This window comes from Ornithorhynchus anatinus, chromosome 3, assembly GCF_004115215.2.
Source record: "Ornithorhynchus anatinus isolate Pmale09 chromosome 3, mOrnAna1.pri.v4, whole genome shotgun sequence".
NCBI lineage: Eukaryota > Metazoa > Chordata > Mammalia > Monotremata > Ornithorhynchidae > Ornithorhynchus > Ornithorhynchus anatinus.
Genome location: NC_041730.1, coordinates 116,034,897 through 116,056,513, shown reverse-complemented (window position 1 = coordinate 116,056,513; position 21,617 = coordinate 116,034,897).

Here is a 21,617-nt window from a genome sequence, read left to right as displayed (position 1 = left end):
AGTGCCTGGCACATAGTAAGCGCTGAACAAATACCACATCTGATATTTAGATATTCCTCTAATTCCAGCCCATTGTTCCTAAAACTGAATTCCTAAATCCACTCCTCCTCCTATCGATAACGCCGATCGGTCAATTGTATTGATTGAGCACTGACCATGTGTAATACATTGTGCTTGGGAAGCATCACGGCCTAGTGGATAGAGCACAGGCCTGAGAGTCAGAGGACCTGGGTTCTAATCCCAGCTCCTCCATTTGTCTGCTGTGTGACCTTGAGCAAGATCATCACTTAATTGTTCTGTACCTCAGTTTCCTCAGCTGTAAAATGGAGAGCTGATACGAGTTCTCCCTGCTACTTAGACTATGGGCCTCCGAGTGGTACAGAGACGGTGTTCTGACCACTAATATGGTTTTTACCCCAGAGCTTAGGATCATGGGTTGGAAAATACTGTCTTATGCTGTCGAGTCATCTCTGACCCTTAGAGACGCCACGGACTCATCTCAGCATGGCGTAGTGGATAGAGCACGGGGCCGGAGGTCAGAAGGTCATGGGTCTAATCACGGCTCCGTCACTTTCCGCCGTGTGGCCTTGGGCAAGACACTTCACTTCTCTGGGCCTCTGTTACCTCATCTGGAAAATGGGGATTAAGACCGCGAGCCCTGTGCGGGACAGGAACTGTGTCCAACCCGATTTGCTTGTGTCCACCCCAGTGCCTGACACATAGCAGGTGCTTAACAGATGCTATTATTATCTCCCCCAGAATGCTCCACCTCCATCTGCAATTGCTCCGCTAGCGTATCCATAAAGTTATCTTGGTAAAAAATCCTGCAGTTGTTTACCATTCCCTCTTTCCACGGAGTAACTTGAGTTTTGCCCTTATTCTCTCCCATGCTATTGCTGCCCAGCATAAGGGAGGTTTGAGTTTTGGAAAATATGAAGTACTTTAAAATACTATGATTATTATTGAAAAAGAGCAGGAGTGAGTAATGTTGGCATTTGTTAAGCGCTTACTATGTGCAGAGCACTGTTCTAAGCACTGGCATACGTACAGGGTAATCAGGTTGGTCCCACATGAGGCGGCACAGTCGTCATCCCCATTTTACAGATGAGGTAACTGAGCCCAGAGAAGTCAAGTGACTTGCCCACAGTCACACAGCTGACAAATGGCGGAGTAGCAGAGTGTACCTCCTGAAGTGGGGTGTCTGGTGACTTTCAGGCGGGGATCTGTGGGTTCCCTTCACCCCGTCGTCCCAGTACCGGTGGTGCCGTGTCTGCTGGGGTTTCGGACACCAAGAGCCCCGTGGGGAATACATGTATAGGGTTTCCAGGTCATCTCCCCTCCCTGGCAGCTGGCTGGCTTTTCCCAGGCCCTTTAGCATCCCCATCCCCCAACCCTCTGCAGTTGAAGCACCTCAGGAGAGAAGTCACGTTCCGTCTGCGTGGCAGACACATTCCCAGTTCACCAAGCCTCACGGAGGCCTTCGTTCCGGAGGATCGGAAATGTAATCGCCAACAGTTTTTATGAGCAAAAGAACAGCAGGAACCCTTCCGCTGTCCATATGGACCTATTCCGATGGGCATTAATGAAGCAGTTTCCTTCAGGAACGGCCACATTTAAAATCCTCATCCAGTTACCTTTGAACTTGCCTTTTCTTCCTGTCTGAAAACCCCCCACAGAACTCTTAATTTTCTTCTGGGACGTGGAATCCTTTGGGCTGCGGGTAGGTCTTGGCTCCGTGCTGGCCCTGGATCGGAACTCAGTGAAGAGGAGGGGGAGGTTGGTGAGGTCTCACCCTAGTCCTACCCACTCCTCTCTCAATCAAGCACGAAACTGAGGTCTGGACCAGTGGTTCCCTCAGAGCATCGGAAACAGAGCAAATTAAGAATCACACTGTAAAGGGAAGATGCAAACGGGCTTGGGAAGCCAGAGGTCGGGGTTCGAATCCGGCTCCGCCATATCCGCTACGTGATTGGGCAAATCACTTAACTTCTCTGTGCCTCAGTTATCTCATCTGTAAAATGGGGATTAAGACCGTGAGCCCCACGTGGGACAACCTGATTACCTTGTAACTACCCAGCGCTTAGAAAGTGCTCGGCACCTAGTAAGCGCTTAACAAATACATAATTGTTGATTATTATTATTAATCAATTGGAGGTATTTATTGAGTGCTACTGTGCGGGGCCACTGTACTAAGTGCTTGGAGAGCACAATATAACGGAGTTGGTAGATAGGTCCCCTGCCACAAGGAGCTTAACAGTCTAGAGGATCGGAGCTGGGTTGAATGCAGCAATAGCTTCAGGGACTACTGTTTGGACAGTAAGTGACCGGCCACTGTCAGTAGATTGAGGCTTGCCTCCCAAGTGGCCGTGCTGACCTTGGGGTTCCTGCTGCTCACTGTCCCCAGGTGCATCACCCTGTGATTTTGGACGGGTGGACTAGGACTGTCAAGCAGTTGTAATGCTAATCATCATGATCATAAATGTGGTATTTGTTAGGGTGCTTATTAGGTGCCAGGCACTCTACTAAACAGTGGGGTTTATACACAACAATCAGGCTGGACATAATCCCTGTCCTAAATGTTGGTATTTGTTAAGCGCTTACTATGTGCTTGAAGCACTGTTCTAAGCGCTGGGGTAGGACATAGGGGAATCAGGTTGTCCCACTTGGGGCTCACAGTCTTAATCCCCATTTTACAGATGAGGGAACTGAGGCACAGAGAAGTTAAGTGACTTGCCCACAGTCACACAGCCGACAAGTGGCAGAGCTGGGATTCGATCTCATGAGCCCTGACTCCAAAGCCCGTGCTCTTTCCACTGAGCCACGCTGCTTCTCCACGGGGCTACACTGTCCTACACGGGGCTCACAGTTTAAGGGGGAGAACAGACATTTAATCCTCATTTTACAGGTGAGGAAATTGAGGTGCAGGAAAGTTAAGTGACTTAGTAATAATACTTATAATTATTGTACTTGTTGAGCACTTACTATGTGCCAAGCACTGTTCTAAGAACGGATGGTATTACAATTAATCAGGTTTGGTTGCAGTCTGAGTCTCACATGTAATGTGGTATTTGTTAAGCGTTTACTATGTGCAGAGCACTGTTCTAGCGCTGGGGAGATACAGGGTCATCAGGTTGTCCCACGTGAAGGCTCACAGTCTTCACCTCCATTTTACAGATGAGGGAACTGAGGCCCAGAGACGTTTAAGTGACTTGCCCACAGTCGCACAGCTGACAAGTGGCGGAGCCGGGGATTCGAACCCACGACCTCTGACTCCCAAGCCCAGGCTCTTTCCGCTGAGCCACGCTGCTTCTCTTGGAGCTTCACATGGAGCTCACAGTCTTAATCCCCATTTTGCAGATGAGGTAACTGAGGCCCATTAAGTGAAGTGACTTGCTTAAGGTCACGCAGTAGATATGTGGTGGAGTCAGGATCAGAACGCAGATCCTTCTGACTCCCAGGCCTGTGCTCTATCCACTAGCCGTGCTGTCCTGCAGGAGACAAATGGTGGAACTGGAATTAGACTTCAGGGCTTCTGGTCCCTGCTCTTTTCAGTAGGGTACGTTGCCTACCTACTGTCTGGTCATTCATTCATCATTCATTCAATCGTATTATTGAGTGCTTACTGTGTGCAGAGCACTGTACTAAGCGCTTGGAGAGTACAATTCGGCAACGAATAGAGACGGTCCCTACCCAACAACAGGTTCGAAGTCCAGAAGGGGGAGAGCTAGACAACAAAACAAAACAAGTAGACGGGCATCAGTAGCAGCACTATAAATAAATAGAATTATAGATATATATATATATCATCATTAATAAAATAATAGAATAATAATATGTATATATATACACAAGTGCTGCGGGGTGTGGAGAAGCGTAGAGCAGAGGGAGGGAGTAGGGGTGATGGGAGGGGAGGAGGGGCAGAGGGAAAGAGAGGACTCAGTCTGGGAAGGCCTCCTGGAGGAGGTGAGCTCCCAGTAGGGTTTTGAAGACGGAAGAGAGCTAGTTTGGCAGATGTGAGGAGGGAGGCATTCCAGGCCAGAGGTAGGACATAAGCCAGGCAGGTCGATGGCGGGAGCAGTGGTAATTTTTTTGAACCGCTTTGCGAGGTTTTTGACAAAAATCCCATTCTGTGCTCTAGAAGGATCTTTTCCGGGACCCGGCTGCAAGAGATCAAGATATTCTTGTTATTGCTTCCACTCCTGTGAAAGAGGTTTAATGATATTATCTATCACGCAGGCTGAGAGGGGTAGGATTGATTTCATCTCTTGAATCAGGTACCTCTGACAAAATGAAGTATGCACTTCTGAATCAAAGAGCAGACAAACAATGCTTTGGTCTTTAGTCTCATTTAATTTGAGGAGCGGCATGGCCTAGTGGATGGAGCACAGGCCTGGGAGTCAAAAGGGTCCGGGTTCTAATCCCAACTCTGCCGATTGCTTGAGGTGCGACCTTGGGCAAGTACTTCACTTCTCTGTGCCTCAGGTTCCTCAACTGTAAAATAAGGACACCTGTTTTCTCTTCTACTTAGACTGTGAACCCCATGTGAGACAGGGACTGCATCTGTCCTAATGAACTTGTACCTTCCAACAGTGTTCGACATATAGTAAGCCCTTAATACCATCCAAAAACCAAATTAAAATGTATACAGTGGTAAATACCCTCTCGCTCCCAAATGCCCCAATCCAAAGAAAACACGCCACAGAGTAGCAGCGTAGCTCAGTGGAAAGAGCACGGGCTAGGGAGTCAGAGGTCATGGGTTCTAATCCCGGCTCCGCCGTTTCTCAGCTGTGTGACTTTGGGCAAGTCACTTCACTTCTCTGTGCCTCAGTTACCTCATCTGTAAAATGGAGATTCAGACTGTGAGCCCCACATGAGACAACCTGATCACTTTGTATCCCCCCAGCGCTTAGAACGGTGCTTTGCACATAGTAAGTGCTTAACAAATGCCGTCGTTATTATTATTGTTATTAAAAACAGTTGCTGCCAGTGAAAGGAAAGAGGGAAAGGATTAATGTGAAGAGGAATGAAAGACCCGAGGGTCCTAGAAGGGAGGGGGAAAAAGAAGGGCAGCCAGACCCATACAAATTTAGTTCTTCAGAGAGAGTCTTCCCTCTCAGGGTCGCACCTGGAGAGTTTCCAGTCGTCTACCAGTCTCAGCTACTGGAGGGAGAGTCAAGCGGAGGCTTGTCCATTCCATTCCTAGCTTGGGCAGCGGCTAGCGATGGAAGGCCATCTGCTACAAGTCAAAACTCACCTGTGCTGGGCAGCAGCGGCATGGGAGAGTCAAGGCCGGAGACTCAAGTTTATTGTGCTGAAGGAGGCGATGGTAAACCCCGTCCATATTTTTACCAAGAAAACTCTTTGGCTACACTACGAGAACGATTGCAGGGAGAGGCAGGGCCATATGGGAAAGATATGTCCACGGAGTCGCTATGGGTTGGAGGCGACTCAACAGCATAAGACAAGAGAGAATCTGCAACTCCACCTCGCCCACTCCACTCCTCCAGCACTCCCACCCCTTCATTCCTGACCGGGGAGGCCGAGGGGCAGGGGCAGAGTGGGGCTGCCTCAACTCGGAACATGGGGAATTCCAGCTGGGCTTGCGTCCACGGCCGCTGGACTCTTAGCCGCCAGGAGCCCCGAATACTTCTCCTCCAGCCTCAATGCCCTAACCCTCTTGTTGTAATAATGATGGTATTTGTTAAGCACTTACTATGTACCAGGTACTGTACTAAGCGTTGGGGTGAATACAAGCAAATAGTGTAGGACACAGTCCCTGTCCCAGGTGGGGCTCACTTCTCAATCCCCATTTTACAGAGGAGGGAACTGAGGCAAGAGAAGTGAAGTGACTTGCCCAAGGTCACACAGAAGACATGTGGCGGAGCCGGGATCAGTAGGTACAAGCTCTCATAATATCCCGACTGGATTGTTGTGTCAGCCTTCTCTCTGATCTCCCTTCCTCCTGTCTCTCCCCGCTCCAGTCTATTCTTCACTCCGTTGCTCGTATCATCTTCCTGCAGAAACGGTCTGGGCATGTCACTCCCCTCCTTAAAATCCTCCAGTGGTTGCCTATCAACCTCCGCACTGAACAAAAACTTCTCACTCTAGGCTTCAAGGCTCTCCATCACCTTGCCCCCTCCTACCTCTCCTCCCTCCTCTCTTTCTACCGCCCACCCCGCCCGCTCCGCTCCTCTGCCGCCCACCTCCTCACCGTCCCCCGTTCTCACCTATCGCGCCGTCGACCCCTGGGCCGCGTCCTCCCACGGTCCTGAAATGCCCTCCCTCCTCACGTCTGCCAAACTAACTCTCTTCCCCTCTTCAAAGCCCCACTGAGAGCTCACCTCCTCCAAGAGGTCTTCCCAGACTGAGCTTCCCCTTTTCCCTCTGCTCCCTCTGCTCCCCCTTCACCTCCCCTCAGCTAAGCCCCCTTTCCTCCCCTTTTCCTCTGTTTCTCCCCCTCTCCTTTCCCCTCCCCTCACCACTGTGCTCATTTGTAGAGTTTATTACCCTATTTATTTTGTTAATGAGGTGTACATCCCCTTGATTCTATTTATCATGATTAAGTTGTCTTGTTTTTGTCCATCCGTCTCCCCCATTAGACTGTAAACCTGTCAGTGGCAGGGATTGTCTCTATCTGTTGCCGAACTGTACGTTCCAAGCACTTAGTACAGTGCTCTGCACATAGTAAGCGCTCAATACATACTATTGAATGAATTAGAATCCACCACCTTCTGACTCCCAGGCCTGTTACTACCCCTGTTACTGTGGACTACCCCTGAGCTGCTGCAGCATCTCCTGCTTTCCTTCGCAATTCTGCTGTGGCTAATCAATCTCAAAAATGCATGGAAATCTCTCTTGATGAATCCAGTTCTCCAACTGGGACTAAATGATCTCTCTCCAGCTCCTACCCGACCCCCAACCCCCGACCCCTGACCCCCGGGTATGCTGGTTCTGCCGCTGCGGCCCTTCTAGACTGCAAGCTCGTCGTGGGCAGGGGCCATGCCTACCGACTCTGCTTTATCGCACTCTCCCAAGCGTTTAATACAGTGCTCTGTGTACAGTAAGTGCTCCATAAATATGATTGAGTGATTGATGTCTCTCTGATTTGAGTAGAGAAATACTCTGAGAGATAAGAATCTCATTGAACTCAGAAACCAGAGCTTGGTCTACTCATATGTAGGTTGGGTTTATTAATACAAATACATTCATCCCAAATCCCTTGACTCATTGTCAAACATAGATAGCAGCCCCTTTTATTTCTGTGGCTTTCTGTTGTTTAGTCCCTTTTAAAGCCTCAAAGCACTTTGCCGTGTTATCAAAGTAATCCTCACTATATTTCATAGCTGTGAAGCAATGCTTCAAATGGACAATTACAGTGGAGGAGGAACCCTTGTTCTAAAGCCAAAATATTTTTATCTCTACTAATAAAGTTTCCTATTTTCCATCCCCTTGTATATCTGGGGTTAGAATCTATTCTTCTGGGGGAGGTGTGGCCTAGTTGTAAGAGCACCGGTCCTGAGAGTCAGAAGGTCCAAGTTCTGAATCCCAGCTCGCTACTTGTCTGCTGTGTGACCTTGGGCAAGTCACTTAACCACTCTGTGACTCAGTTCTTTCAATCTGCAAAATGGGGATTTACTACCTGTCCTCCCTCCTACTTAGATTGTGAGCCGATGTGGGACCCGATTATCTTGTTTCTGCCCCAGTGCCTGGTACAGTGCTTGGCACGTAGTAAGTGCTTAATGAATGCTACAATTATTATATTATATTTGAAGTCAATGGAAGCCTTATGAATGGTTCGGGAAGGAAGAAATTAGACCTTTAGAATTAATCGATTAGATCTTTGGATTAATCTGAGTCAAATGGAGCTTCTTTCATCCCATGTGAGCTCCATGTGGGACAGGACTGTGTCCAACCCAATTGTTTGTATCCACCCCAGCGCTTAGTACAGTGCTAGAACATAATAAGCACTTAACAATACCACTACATATTATCTCTTTACACATCTATGCCAGCTTTGCACAGTTCTCCATCAAAATTAATATATCCCATGCTGGTAATTAACAAGCCCCCCTGTAATTCGTAAAACAGAAACCCTTGTGGGCTACAGTGCAGTCTGGAAAAAAAAGACATTTCAGGTTAGTTAAAGGTAAGGGCGTTTCTTCTTAATATAGTGAAGGAGATGGAGGAAATCAAGGTGTATATGTTTGTGGGTGTGTGTGTGCTTATGTGGCGTGGGGAGAGCCTTCCTTCAACTCTCCCATCGTTCTCAAGCAGTATCTTAGAGGACGTCTCCCTCCTTCTCTTCAAAATCTACCCCCTCCACCTGCCCCTCCCATCCATCCCATCCCTTTGCCCCTTATCAAAATACTTTCCCCCTTCCTTTTTTCCTTCCTGACCACCATCTTCCAAACAAGCTTACTTTCCAGTGGCTTCTTCCCCACTCCTTTCAAATATGCTCATGTACCTGCTAACCGAACCCCTCCCCCACCAAAACCCTCCCCTTCCGGTAACTGCCCTATCTCCCGCCTACCATTCCTCTCCAGATTCCTTGAATGAGTTGTCTATACCTGCTGCCTTCCACTTCCTCTTCTCCAATTCTCTCAACGACCCCCCTCCAATAGGCTTCTGCCCCCTTCACTCCACAGAAACTACCCTCTTAAAGTCACCAATGTCTTTTTTTTTGCCAAATCCAATGACTTCTCCTTCATCCTAATCATTCTGACCTCTCAGATGACTTCAACATTGTCGATCACTCCCTTCTCCTTGAAAAACATTATCTAATTTTGGCTTCAATGTCACTGTCCTCTCCTGGTTCTCCTCCTAGTTCCCTGGCTGCTCGTTCTCACTATCTTTCACAGGCTCCTCCTCTGGTTCTCACCATTGAACTGTGGGAGTCCCTGGAGGCTCAGTTTTGGGTTTCTTCTATTCTCCATATACACCCAGTCCCTTGGAGAAATCATTCTCTCCTACGACTTCAGTTTCACCTCTATGTGGATGATCCCCAAATCTGCCTCTCCAGCCCTGACCTCTCTCCTGTACAATCTCACATTTCTTCCCTGCCTTCAGACATCTCTACTTGGGTGTCCCACAGATACCTCAAACTTTACGTGTCCAAAACAAAACTCTCATCTCCTACCCAATTCTGTCCTCCTCTATCTTTCCTATCATTCATTCATTCAATCCTATTTATTGAGCGCTTACTGTGTGCAGAGAACTGTACTAAGCCCTTGGAAAGTACAATTCAGCAATAGAGAGAGATGATCTCTGCTCACAATGGGCCTACAGTCTAGGAGGGGGGAGACAGACATCAAAACAAGTAAACAGGCATCAATAGCATTATAGATAAATAGAATCATAGATATGTACATATATACACAAGTGCTGTGGGGTGGGGGGGTAGAGCAAAGGGAGTGAGTTGGGGTGATGGGGAGGGGAGGGAAAGGGGAGGAAAAGGGGGGCTTAGTCTGGGAAGGCCTCTTGGAGGAGGTGAGCCTTCAGTAGGGCTTTGAAGGGGAGAAGTGTGACAGTGTAGACAGCAGCACTATCCTCCCCGTCGTCAGTTGTCCTCGACTCATCTCTCTCATTCCACTCACATAATCTGTCACCAGATCTTGTCAGTTCTACCTTCACAATATTGCTAAAATCTGCCCTTTCCTCTCCATCCAAACTGGACCATGCTGATCCAAGTACTTATCCTACCCTGCCTTGACTACTGCATCAGCCTTCTTGCTGACCTCCCTGCCTCCTCTCTCTCCCCACTTCATTTCTTACTTCACTCTGCTGCCCGGATCATTTTCCTAAAAAAAAATTCAGGTCTTAATTTTCCCTGTCCTCAAGAATCTCCAGTGTTTGTTCTTCCCACTCTCACATCAAAGAGAACTCTTTACCAACCGAATTAAAGCACTCAATCAGCTCGCCTATCCTTTCTTACCTCACTGATTTCTTACTGCAGCCCAGTCCACACACTTTGCTCTTCCAACACCAACTTACTAAATATGTCTCGATTCCATCTATCATCTCATCACTGACCCCTTACTCACATCCTCCCCCTGGTCCTGAACTCCCTTCCCACCCATAAGCGTCAGACCACCGCTCTCTCCACCTTCAAAGGCTTTTTAAAATCACACTTCCTCCAAGAAGCCATTCCCAACTAAGCCCTCATTTCTCCTACTCCCTCTCCCCTCTACATCACCTCCGCTCTTGGATCTGTACTTGGTTGTCACCTTACCCTCAGCTCCACAGCACTTAAGTACACGTCCTTTATCATTAATTTTAACATCTATCTTCCACTCTACACTGTAAACTCCTAGTGGGCAGGGAACATATCTGTGAACTCGTGCACTGTAGTTTCTAAGTGTTTAGTACGATGCCCTGCACACAGTAAGCACTCAAATAAATACCATCGATTGATTGATCGATTTTTTCAGAAAGGGTCTTAGGTAACTTGTGGCTGGGTTTACGCTCGGTTAATACCATCTGTGGGAGGGCAGTGCTCTGCGACGTTATGGAAACCTGAGTGGAAGTTTGGATTTTCCAGCTTCATCCTATTCTCACATCCGTTTCCATCTGACAGTTATGTTATAGTTTAAATGCCATGAGCGTCAGATAGCTGTCTATTGTGGGATCAAATAGTACCAGACAACCTTCAATGTCGTGCTCCGTGGAGCAGCTAACAACTGCACGGATATCTTTAGGGTGGGTCGTTCCCCTCCTCATCCTCTCTCCCCAGCCCGATCCCCACCAATAACATTTGATTTGTGTTAATGGAATAATAGCAGCAGGAACTCTAGGCAGTTTCTTGGAAATGTCATCTGCTGCATAATTGCCGGGGCACCAATGCAATCTGACCATCACTGTCTGGTTTTGAATGCCACATAACACCCATATACACACTCACGGTGATAAGCACATTATCCTTTGCTAACAAATCAAACGGAGTTTTAACTCCACCTCATGTTTTTTCCCATTGGGCATCAATACAAGCTGAAGAAGAAGGCTATCTTGGGCCAAACCCACATGACAAAACAATTTGATCCCTCTTAAGCCTTTTGAAAGCCCACGCTCTGGCACCCACACCCTCTAGACTGTAAGCTTGTTGTGGGCAGAGAATCTGTCTGTCATATTGTTATATTGTACTCCCCCAAACGCTTAGTACTGCGCTCTATGCACAGTAAGAGCTCAGTAAATTCAATGATTGACTATCTAGACTGTAAGCTCATTATGGGTAGAGAATATGTCTGTCGATTCTGTTGCACTGTATTCTCCCAAGCACATCAGTACCATGCCCTGCACATGGTAAGAGCTCAGTAAATGTCACTGATTAATTGAATGATTGATTGGCCAGGGTGTAAAGATTCAGCTGCGTTTGACTCCAATAAAGAAAAAATGTCCCTGCGAATGAAGCCTCTTTTTAGATTTGAACCAACACTTTGATATTATTTTTCTCCCAAATTCCAATTTCTTTGAGGAAAGGTTTTTTTCTTGGAAATGCATCATCTTCTAGCAGTTCCAGGTTGGCCCATCTTCCTGTGCGCTGAGCAAAGTCTCGTTACCACTGGCTTCAAGGCTCTCTAACCGATCATTTTACCTTCCTTCTCAGATCTCCTCACCAGCTCTTCCTCTGTGGGCATTCTTCACTCATCCCGAGCCCATCTCCTGGCTATACCCCTTTCTTGAACGTCCACCTCTGACCTTTTCTATTACCAGGGTCTGACCCTCCCCACCCGAATCTACCACAACTCTCAACCCTCCTCACCTTCAAAGCCCTCCTAAAAACCCCTATTCTCAGCCAACAAATCTTCTCTGGCTAATGATCAGTGCCCTATATCTTATCCTTCCCATCAGCTTGTGTCTTGCACTCCTGTATCAATGCCCCGTCGCAGCACTTGGTGTACCTATGTATATTTGATTGAGCATTCCATTTGATTTATTCCGATTCCACTACTGGTGAATATATCTATCTCCCTCTTTAAGAGCCTGTGTCTTGTGTTTCTGTTGCTTGTCCCAATGACAGGCTCTGCCACTTGTCTGCTGTGGGGACTTGGGCGGGTCCCTTCACTTCTCTGTGCCTCAGTTACCTCATCTGGAAAATGGAGATTGAGACTGTGAGCCCCATGTGGGACAAGGACTGTGTCCAACCCGATTTGTTTTTATCCACCCCAGTGCTTAGTACAGAGCCTGGCACACAGTAAGCGCTCAACAAGTACCATTTATTATTACTCTGAAAAGTAGAATGAATGGCAAAAAAGAAGACTTTGCCCATTCTGTCCTCGATCTATGGATAGTTCCCCTGGGGACCATTCTGGGTTCACAGTGAAAAGGACCCTGGGGCAGAAAAGGATCGGGGAAAAGGGGTGCACTTAGGGTCATGTGAGTGAAGAAGTAAACTGTCCAGGCTAAGCAAGATATTTCTGCTCATTTCAAATGTAGACATTCACAAAGATCCACCTAGAATGCCATCTCTTGGGATCACCAAGCAAGTGGGTTTCCTGATTGTCACCTTTTTTTTTTTTAATGGTGTCTGTTAAGCATTCTTTCATTCATTCATTCAAGCACTTACTATGTGCCAGATACTGCCCCTAAGTAAATCAGGTAGGACCAATCTCCATTTTACAGATGAGGACACTGAGGCACAGGGAGGTGAAGTGACTTACCCAAGGTCACACTGCAGAAGACAAATGACAGAGCCAAGATTAGAACCCAGGTCCTTCTGGCTCCTGGGCTCATGCTCTAGCCACACTGCTTCTCAAAGAGGAGGCATAGTTTCCCACACTCTGTTTTCCCTCTTTAAAACCCACATTTAAGATGTGTCAATTAGCCATCTCAAGTAATGACACTTCACACTTGGCACTTGCCATTTCTGAAGCAGGAGGCAGACATTAACTAATTAATCCACACTTCTGTCAAGACGCCTCCCCCAACCCCTAGAGGAACTTCTTGGGCGGGGCTCCACATCACCTGCTGAGGAGGGAGCTCACATCCAGTCCCATCAAGGTGGTCCTGATCAAAGCTGAAAGTGCCCTGCAAATGGCCCCTTATGAATTGAAGGAATGTTTTTCCCTGGAAGGAGAGTAAAAAAATGCTGATTTCATTTATTTGTGTACACATACACTCTTTCACACACACACACACACACACACACACACACACACACACAGAGTTGTATTTGTTAAGAGCTTATGTGCCAAGCACTGTTTTATTCACTGAGGTAGATACAAGGTAATAAGTTTGGACACAGTCCCTGTCCTACAAGGGGCTCACAGTCTTAATCCCCATTTTACAAGTGAGGTAACTGAGGCACAGAGAAATGAATTGATTTGCCCAAGGTCACACTCAAAACAAGTGGCAGAGCTGGAATTAGAACCCAGGTCCTCCTGACTCCCAGGCCCATGCTCTATTTAACTAGCTGTGGTCCTCCTGGAGAGAGGATGATAAGAGGGCAGAAAAATCATTTGGACAATTTCCTAAGGAAGTTAGAATTGGAACAAGACCAATTCAAGTCACCCCTCCTCATTAGTCTCTCAAGAATCTTCACTTCCACATCCCTGATGCGTTTGGCCAAAGCAGTTTGTTAAAGAAGGCAAAGAGAAAGACCCAAGTCATGCCACTTCTACGAAGCGTTGGAAATTCAGCATGGTCTCTGCAATATTGGAAGCCCTGCCTGGCATTTGCCATTTTCTTCTCTAGATCTTCTCCCCTTTCTTCCCAAATATGCTCATGCTCGTGTATTTAAATGTTTTGAAGTTCATGGTGGAGTCATATCCCAACATACCAGCATATGACTCCTCCATGAATCTCAAAACGAGTGACTGTATCTGTCCCTGGGTGCTCAGAGGTTGGGCTGGAAATCAGGAGACACAGAGAGAGAAGGTAGCATGAATTGGGTTCGGAGCCTTGCTCTGGTCATGAGCGGAAAAAACTGGAGCACTTTCCTCCTTCTAAAAGGAGATGTCAGTCAATCAATCAGTCAATCATTAGTATTTATAAAGCACTTAACTGTGAGCAGAGGTACTGTGAGCAGAGGTACTCACCCCACCCCCATAGTAGTTATGCACATAGACTTACAGTTGGCTGATACTTCCAACTCTAATGTATTTCAATATCTTCTTCTACTGCTAGAGTGTGAGCTCTTTGGGCAGGAATTGTGCTTACTTCCTCTACTGTACACTCCTAGACATTTAGTTCAGTGGTCTGCATCCTGTAAGCATTTAATAGATCGGACTGTTTAACTTCAGAGCACTGTAATAAATACATGGGAGAGTTAATGGAATAACCTCCTCCAGGACTGGAGGTGGTTCATTCATTCATTCATTCAGTATGTGCAGATCACTGTACTAAGTCCTTGGAATGAACAAGTCGGCAACAGATAGAGACGGTCCCTGCCGTTTGACGGGCTTACGGTCTAATCGGGGGAGACGGACAGACAAGAAGAATGGTGATAAATAGAGTCGAGGGGAAGAACATCTCGTAAAAACAATGGCAACTAAATAGAATCGAGGCGATGTACAGTTCATTAACAAAATAAATAGGGTAACGAAAATATATACAGTTGAGCAGACGAGTACGGTGCCGAGGGGATGGGAAGGGAGAGGGGGAGGAACAGAGGGAAATGGGGGGAAAAGAGTGTTAAGCTGCGGAGAGGTAAAGGGGGGGTGGTAGAGGGAGTAGAGGGAGAAGGGGAGCTCAGTCTGGGAAGGCCTCTTGGAGGAGGTGAGCTTTAAGTAGGGTTTTGAAGAGGGGAAGAGAATCAGTTTGGCGGAGGTGAGGAGGGAGGGCGTTCCGGGACCGCGGGAGGACGTGGCCCGGGGGTCGACGGCGGGATGGGCGAGACCGGGGGAAGGCGAGGAGGTGGGCGGCGGAGGAGCGGAGCGTGCGGGGTGGGCGGTAGAAAGAGAGAAGGGAGGAGAGGTAGGAAGGGGCAAGGTGATGGAGAGCCTTGAAGCCTAGAGTGTGGAGCTTTTGTTTGGAGCCCAGGAGAGAGTTGGAGGAGAGGAATTGGAGGCAGTGAGTATAGATGACTCGCTCCAGGAGTTTGGAAAGAAAGGGTAGGAGCGAGATGGGGAGATAACTGGAGTGGGTTGTGTGGTCAGGGGAGGGTTTTTTAGGATAGGGGAGACGTGGGCATGTTTGAAGGCAGAGGGGAAGAAGCCATTGGAGAGTGAGCAGCTGAAGATGGAAGTTAAGAAGGGGTGGAGGGAAGGGGAGAGAGTTTTTATAAGGTGGGAGGGAATGGGGTCTGAAGTGCATGTTAAGGGGGTGGCACGTGAGAGGAGGCTGGAGATCTCCTCTGAAGATACTGCTGGGAAGGATGGGAAAGTAGAAGAGGGGGTTGAGAGGAGGGGCGATGGAGGAAGGGGAGGGATGTTTTTGGGGAGCTCAGGCCTGATAGTGCTAATTTTCCTAATGAAGTAGGTGGCCAGATTGTTGGGGGTGAAGGATGGGGGAGAGGGAGGAACTGGGGGCCTGAGGAAGGGAGTTAAACAGCTGACGAGGGTGTTGGGCATGAGTGTCAATAAGGGAAGTGAAATAGTTTTGCCGGGCAGGAGAGAGGGCAGAGTTAAGGCAAGAATGGACAAACTTAAAATGGACAAGGTTGACCTGGTGTTTAGACTTCCTCCAGCAGCGTTCAGTGGCTCGAGCATAAGAGCGAAGGAGGCGGACCGTGGAGGTGACCTAGGCCTGCGGGTCAGTGGTGCGAGAGCAACCAAGGGAGTGCTTAGTACAGTGCCTGATGCATAATTAGTGTTTTACAAATACCACACAATTATTATTATTATTCTTTGGGACTCAGGGGACTCCTAGAGATAACTTATAAAACGAAGCAATGTTCTTTTGATTCAAGGTACTCTCCATCAATACTATGTTAGGTGACCATAGTAAGATGTTCTTGCCATGCATTTAAAAAAATCAGCATCTTTTAAGGTATCTGAGAATGCATCTGAGATTATTGGGGGAGAAATAGCCCAGAAGTGATGGCGGGGAGAAAGAGAAAGAGAGAAAGAGAAAGAGAGAGAGATACATACATTCTAGGGAGAGAACAAAGGTCTTGTTCCCTTTGCTGAACCAGAGTTTGAAGGCTTGGCCTGTCTTCCCGTGTGTTCCTACTGTGGGAAAACTTTAGATGTAGAATTTGTCTGATATATTCTTTTATTGTTTTCCTAGAGTTTCTGTACATTGTTGATTTGCTGTGGGGAAAGATGATGGTATTTCAGCAAAATAACTGATAGTGTATATTAAGAATAATAATTCTTATTATTGTCAAGAACAATAATTATGGCATTTAATAACAACAACAACAGCAACAATAATAATAGTTGTGGTATTTGTTAAACATTTACTATGTGCCAGGCACTATATTAAGCACTGGGTTGAACACAAGCGAACTGGGTTGGAGACAGTCCTTGTCAAACTTGGGCCTCACAGTCTTAACCCTTAATTTACAGATGAGGAAACTGAGGCACGGAGAAGTTAAGTGGCTTGCTCAAGGTCACATAGCAGACAAGTGGTGGAGCTGGGATTAGAACCCAGGTCCTTTAGACTCCCTGGCCTGTGCTCTATCCACTAAGCAATGTGGCATTTATTAGCAGTTCCTATGTGTTGAGCACTATGGTACATGACACTGTTATAAGGTCACGGGGGCTTGTGGCTTAGTGGAAAGAGCCCAGGCTTGGGAGTCAGAGGTCATGGATTCTAATCCTGATTCTGCCACTTGTCAGCTTTGTGACTTTGGGCGTCACTTAACCTCTCTGGGCCTCAGTTCCCTCATCTGTAAAATGGGAATGAAGACTGTGAGCCCCACGTGGGATAACCTGATTACCTTGTATCTACCCCAGTGCTCAGAACAGTGCTTGGCACATAGTAAGCGCTTAACAAATACCAACATTATCATTATTATTCTCTTGGCCTCAATTCCCTCATTTGTAAAATGGGATGAAGCCTGTGAATCCTACGTGGGATACCCTGATTACCTTGTATCTACCCCAGTGCTTAGAACAGTACTTTGCACATAGTACGTGCTTAACAAATGTCATTATTATTATTATTCTTATCTAGTTTATTTCCAATTTACAGACGAGGAAGCCAAAACACAGGGAGATTAAGTGGCTTGCTCAAGGTCGCATACAAAGCCTGTGGGAGAGCTGAGACTCAAACCCAGGTCTCTTGACTCCCAGTTCCATGGTCTTTCCACCAGGCAAATCATTTCCTCTTCTATTCCTGAATTACTATTCTTATCATCATTTGCCATTCTCCACAGTATTAAAAGTTACATTCTGAACATACTGTCTTCAGGACATATATAGTGCCTCCTGGAATGAGTTAAGTATTTTCCCTCCTCACGTCTTTGTGCCCCAAGTAAATGCACATTACTTACTAGTAGGGGCAATCCAAAGCTCCAACCCCTCCTTCCAGAAGTCTTCTGAAACGAAATAAATGAATAAAATAAAATAAAATGAAATAAATAAAATCAATCTTGTGCATTTCTCCTCTCAGGAGGAAATGGAATTGATTCTCGTTACTATTCCAAATTCTGAATTCCTGACTTGACCTGGACAGCCATATCTTATTAGTTTCTCTCTTGCCTATCCCACAGCCTGGTAGGGGCAGTGCCACTAACCAACAGAGCTTGTGCCTCTGGAATGAAGCCTGTGAAACCACCTGGGAAAACAGAGGGGAACCTCGGAGCCGACCCCAGAGCTTTCTCTCTGCTCCAACTGGTCTGATAGGAGAATTTGGAAGTTTCTGTCTTCACTCAGCTTGGCAGCAAATTCTTTTTCCCCTTGCCGAAGGTATATGTAAATCTCTGTACATCAATTATTTACTTTGATCATTCTCTTTGGAGATATTTTTATGTCCATCTTGGCCATTAGAGTGTGAACTCCCTAAGGGCAGGTAACTTGACTCGTGCCTTTGTTATACTTTCCCACGTACTTGTCTTATGCCGCCGAGTCATCTCCGACACCATGGGCGTATCCCTCCCAGAACGCCCTGCCTCCATCTGCAATCGTTCCGATAGTGGATCCAGAGAGTTTTCTGGGTAAAAATAAAGAAGTAGTTTACCATTGCCTCCTTCCGCGCAGTAAACTTGAGTCTCCGCCCTCGACTCTCTCCCGTGTTGCCGCTGCCCAGCACGGGTTAGTTTTGACTTCCGCTCACTAGCCACTCCTCTAGCTAGGAATGGAATGGACAGGCCTCTACTTGACTGTTCCTCCCATAGCCGAGACTGGTAAAGTCCTGGAAACTCTCCAGATGTGACCCTGAGAGGGGTCCCGAGTACTTAGCGTCATGCAATTCACTCGGAAGGTGTTTAATAAATACCATGACCACAGCCTTCACCATCAGACATCAGTTAATCATATTAATGAGCGCTTACTGTGTGCAGAGCCCGTACTAAGTACTTGGAAGAGTACAGTATAACAATATAGCACATATATTCCTTGCCCACAGTGAACTTACAGTCTACAGGGACAGAGAGACATTAAAGTGGTATCCTCCAGCCAGCTGTGAGATGGGGCATTAGAACAAATGCATAAAAAGAACAGAAGCTGTGCTGGGATTTAGTTTCGTTCAAAACCTACTGCAGCAGGGTTTTGGCTGGAACGAGGAAACCGTTTAGTTCCAGGGAGCAGTAATTTCTGTCTGTGTCAATGTTCCCCGGCAATTATGAGAGGAGGGAAGGGAAGCTAATTTTTCATCTTTCCCATCCCCACCCACGCTGCCTCCTCCCCACAACTGAAGCGGACCTCATTTCAGGCACGGAGGCAGAAAGGAGTTGCTTTCAGCGTGTCTGGAGCGCTGATTGATCTCCCTGATGGGGACTGTCTTTGCTTTCCTTCAGCATAAAGATCAATGAGCAAGACATGCACCACACAAGGTGATTTTTCTTGACAAAGGCCATCGCGTTGGATTAGTTTTAGGAGATGCTGCAAAATCACTAATCAGCAGCAGAAGGGCAGAGACACTTCCCTCAGTGAAAAGAATCCAGGCTAATGCATCTCCCACGCGAAGGTGCCCTTGGTGGGATTGTATTTCCCTCTTGTGCTCCCATTCATTGTCAGAGAGGTGTGCTGCTTTTAATAATAAAAATACTTATAATAATGGTATTTGTTAATCGCTTACTATGTGCCAAGCACAGTTCTAAGTACTGGGCGGGAGAGGGTTACAAGGTAATCAGGTTGTCCCACAAGGGGCTCACAGTTGTAATCCCCATTTTACAGTTGAGGTAACAGACGCAGAGAAGTTAAGTGACTTGCCCAAAGTCACACAGTTGACAAGTGTCGGTGCTGGGATTAGAAGCCATGACCTCTGACTCCCTAGCCCGGGTTCTTTCCACTGAGCCATGCTGCTTCTCACCCTGCTTTTCTGACCCAAGTGTGGGTTCGACGGCAAGCAGGGGCTTGGAGGTATTGGGTCTTACTAAGGGAGCGTGGGGGTGGTTTTCAAGGACAGAATACGGGCCTGGGAGTCAGAAGGTCATGGATTCTGATCCCGGCTCTGCCGCTTGTCTGCTTTGTGACCTTGGGCAAATCGCTACGCTTCTCTGGGCCTCAGTTACCTCAGCTGTAAAATGGGGATCGAGAAAATGAGGATCATGTGGGACAGGGACTGTATGCAACCCGATTTGCTTGTATTCATCCCAGCGCTTAGTACACACCTATTTGGCTGGTACTGGTGACGCTGCCCTCTGACTCCTCGCCATGGTCTATCCTGTTGGAAGTGTGTCGTGGGAAGGATGGTCCTTCATTCCCTACTATCCGGAGCGTGGAGCGAAAGAACAAATGAGGGAAGAACTGCCGCTGGGATCATGGAGTTCATATCCCTGCTTGCAGCCGGGTCCGTCCTCAAATCACCCCCAAGAGATAACCCTTTCCTTAAAAATCTCAAAGATTTCTGTGTCACCTATGTAATTGGATCTGTAATCTTTAAGCACTTTATAATCACTCCACCCTCAGCCCCGCAGCACTTACGTACATATCTGTAATTTGTTTTAATGTTCTTATTCCAATCTAGACTGTAAGCGCCTTTTTTTATGGTAATCTGTAAAGTGCTTACTACATGCCAGCTCTGGGCTAGGGGAGACGATCAGACACTATCCTTGTTCCGCATCAATCAAGGAGTCAGTGGTATTTATTGCACGCTCCCTGTGCGCCCAGCACCTGGGAGCGTACAATGCGACAGAGTTGATAGACACCGTTCCCTGCCCACAGCAAGCTTACAACCTAATGTGGGATATGAACAATAAAACAAATTACTGATGTGTACCAAGTGCTGTGGGGTTGAGGGAGAGGTCCTTAAAGGACACAGATCCAAGTGCATTAGACTGTAAGCCCGTCAAAGGGCAGGGACTGTCTCTATCTGTTACCGATTTGTACATTCCAAGCGCTTAGTGCAGTGCTCTGCACATAGTAAGTGCTCAATAAATACTACCGAATGAACGAAAGTGCATAAGTTTCACGAATCTTTGAGAATTTTAAGGACAACGTTATCTCGTATGATGATTTGAGAACAGATCAGCTTGCAGATAGGGATATGCAGGAGATGACCTCTCAGGTTTCTTTCCTGCCTTGAGAGTCTATGCTAATGGTGATGGATGCTGTGAATTGCCAGGAAGGCTTACAGTGAGAGAGGTGGACCTTTGTTGTCCAAAGCGAACGAGCAGAATCAATCCACATCATTACCCGGGCTCTCCAAATGGCAAAAACAGAGGCTAAAACTGCAGCGGTCTAAGTGTCCCGTGCTTTTCAGGAGCAGGGCAGGTCCTCGATCCAGGATGTTTTCTACTGCTTGTCTAGCGCCACATTTCGGGGATGGGGAGGTCTTGTGACCAAGCTGGGTGGGGAGTGAAAAGTTCCTTGGTGGGAGGAATCCATCCAGGTGGGGAAGATGGGGGCAACCTTCACCACCGTTAACGAAGAGTAGTTCGTCCTCCCCAAGTTTAATTCCTAATCAACATCCCCAATCCCTCATCCACCAAGTAGCGGTAGGGGATGGTGGGAGAGGGGCAGAATCTTTCAGAAGCGTTAGGATGAGCAACTCTAGAATCAATCAGTGGTATTTATTGAGCCCTCACCGGGTGCAGAATAGTGTACCAAGCTCTTGCGAGAGTGCGATACAATAGAGTTGGTAGACATGATCCCTGCCCACCAGGAGCTTACAGTTTAGAGGGGAAGACAAACATTAAAATAAATTACAGATAGGGGAAATATCAGAGTATAACGCTAAGAGCTGTGGGGTTTGGGGTCGGGTGAATATCAAGTGCTAAAGGGGTACAGATCCAAGTGCATAAGTGAAGCAGGAGGGAGGGAGAAAAGGGGAGATGAGGGCTTAGTCTAAATCCCCTTTTCCTCTGCTCCCCCTCCCCTCCCCGTTGCCCCCACTCGCTCCCACTGATATACCACTCTCCCAGCCCCATAGCACTTGTGTGTATATAAGTATATATTTATAATTCTCTTTATTTTATTAGTGATGTGTACATATCTATAATGCGCTTTATTTACATTGATGCTATTGATGTCTGATTACTTGTTTTAAGGTCTGTCTCCCCCTTTCTAGACTGTGAGCCCGTTGTAGGCAGGCACTGTCTCTATTTGTTGCTGAATTGTACTTTCCAAGGGCTTAGT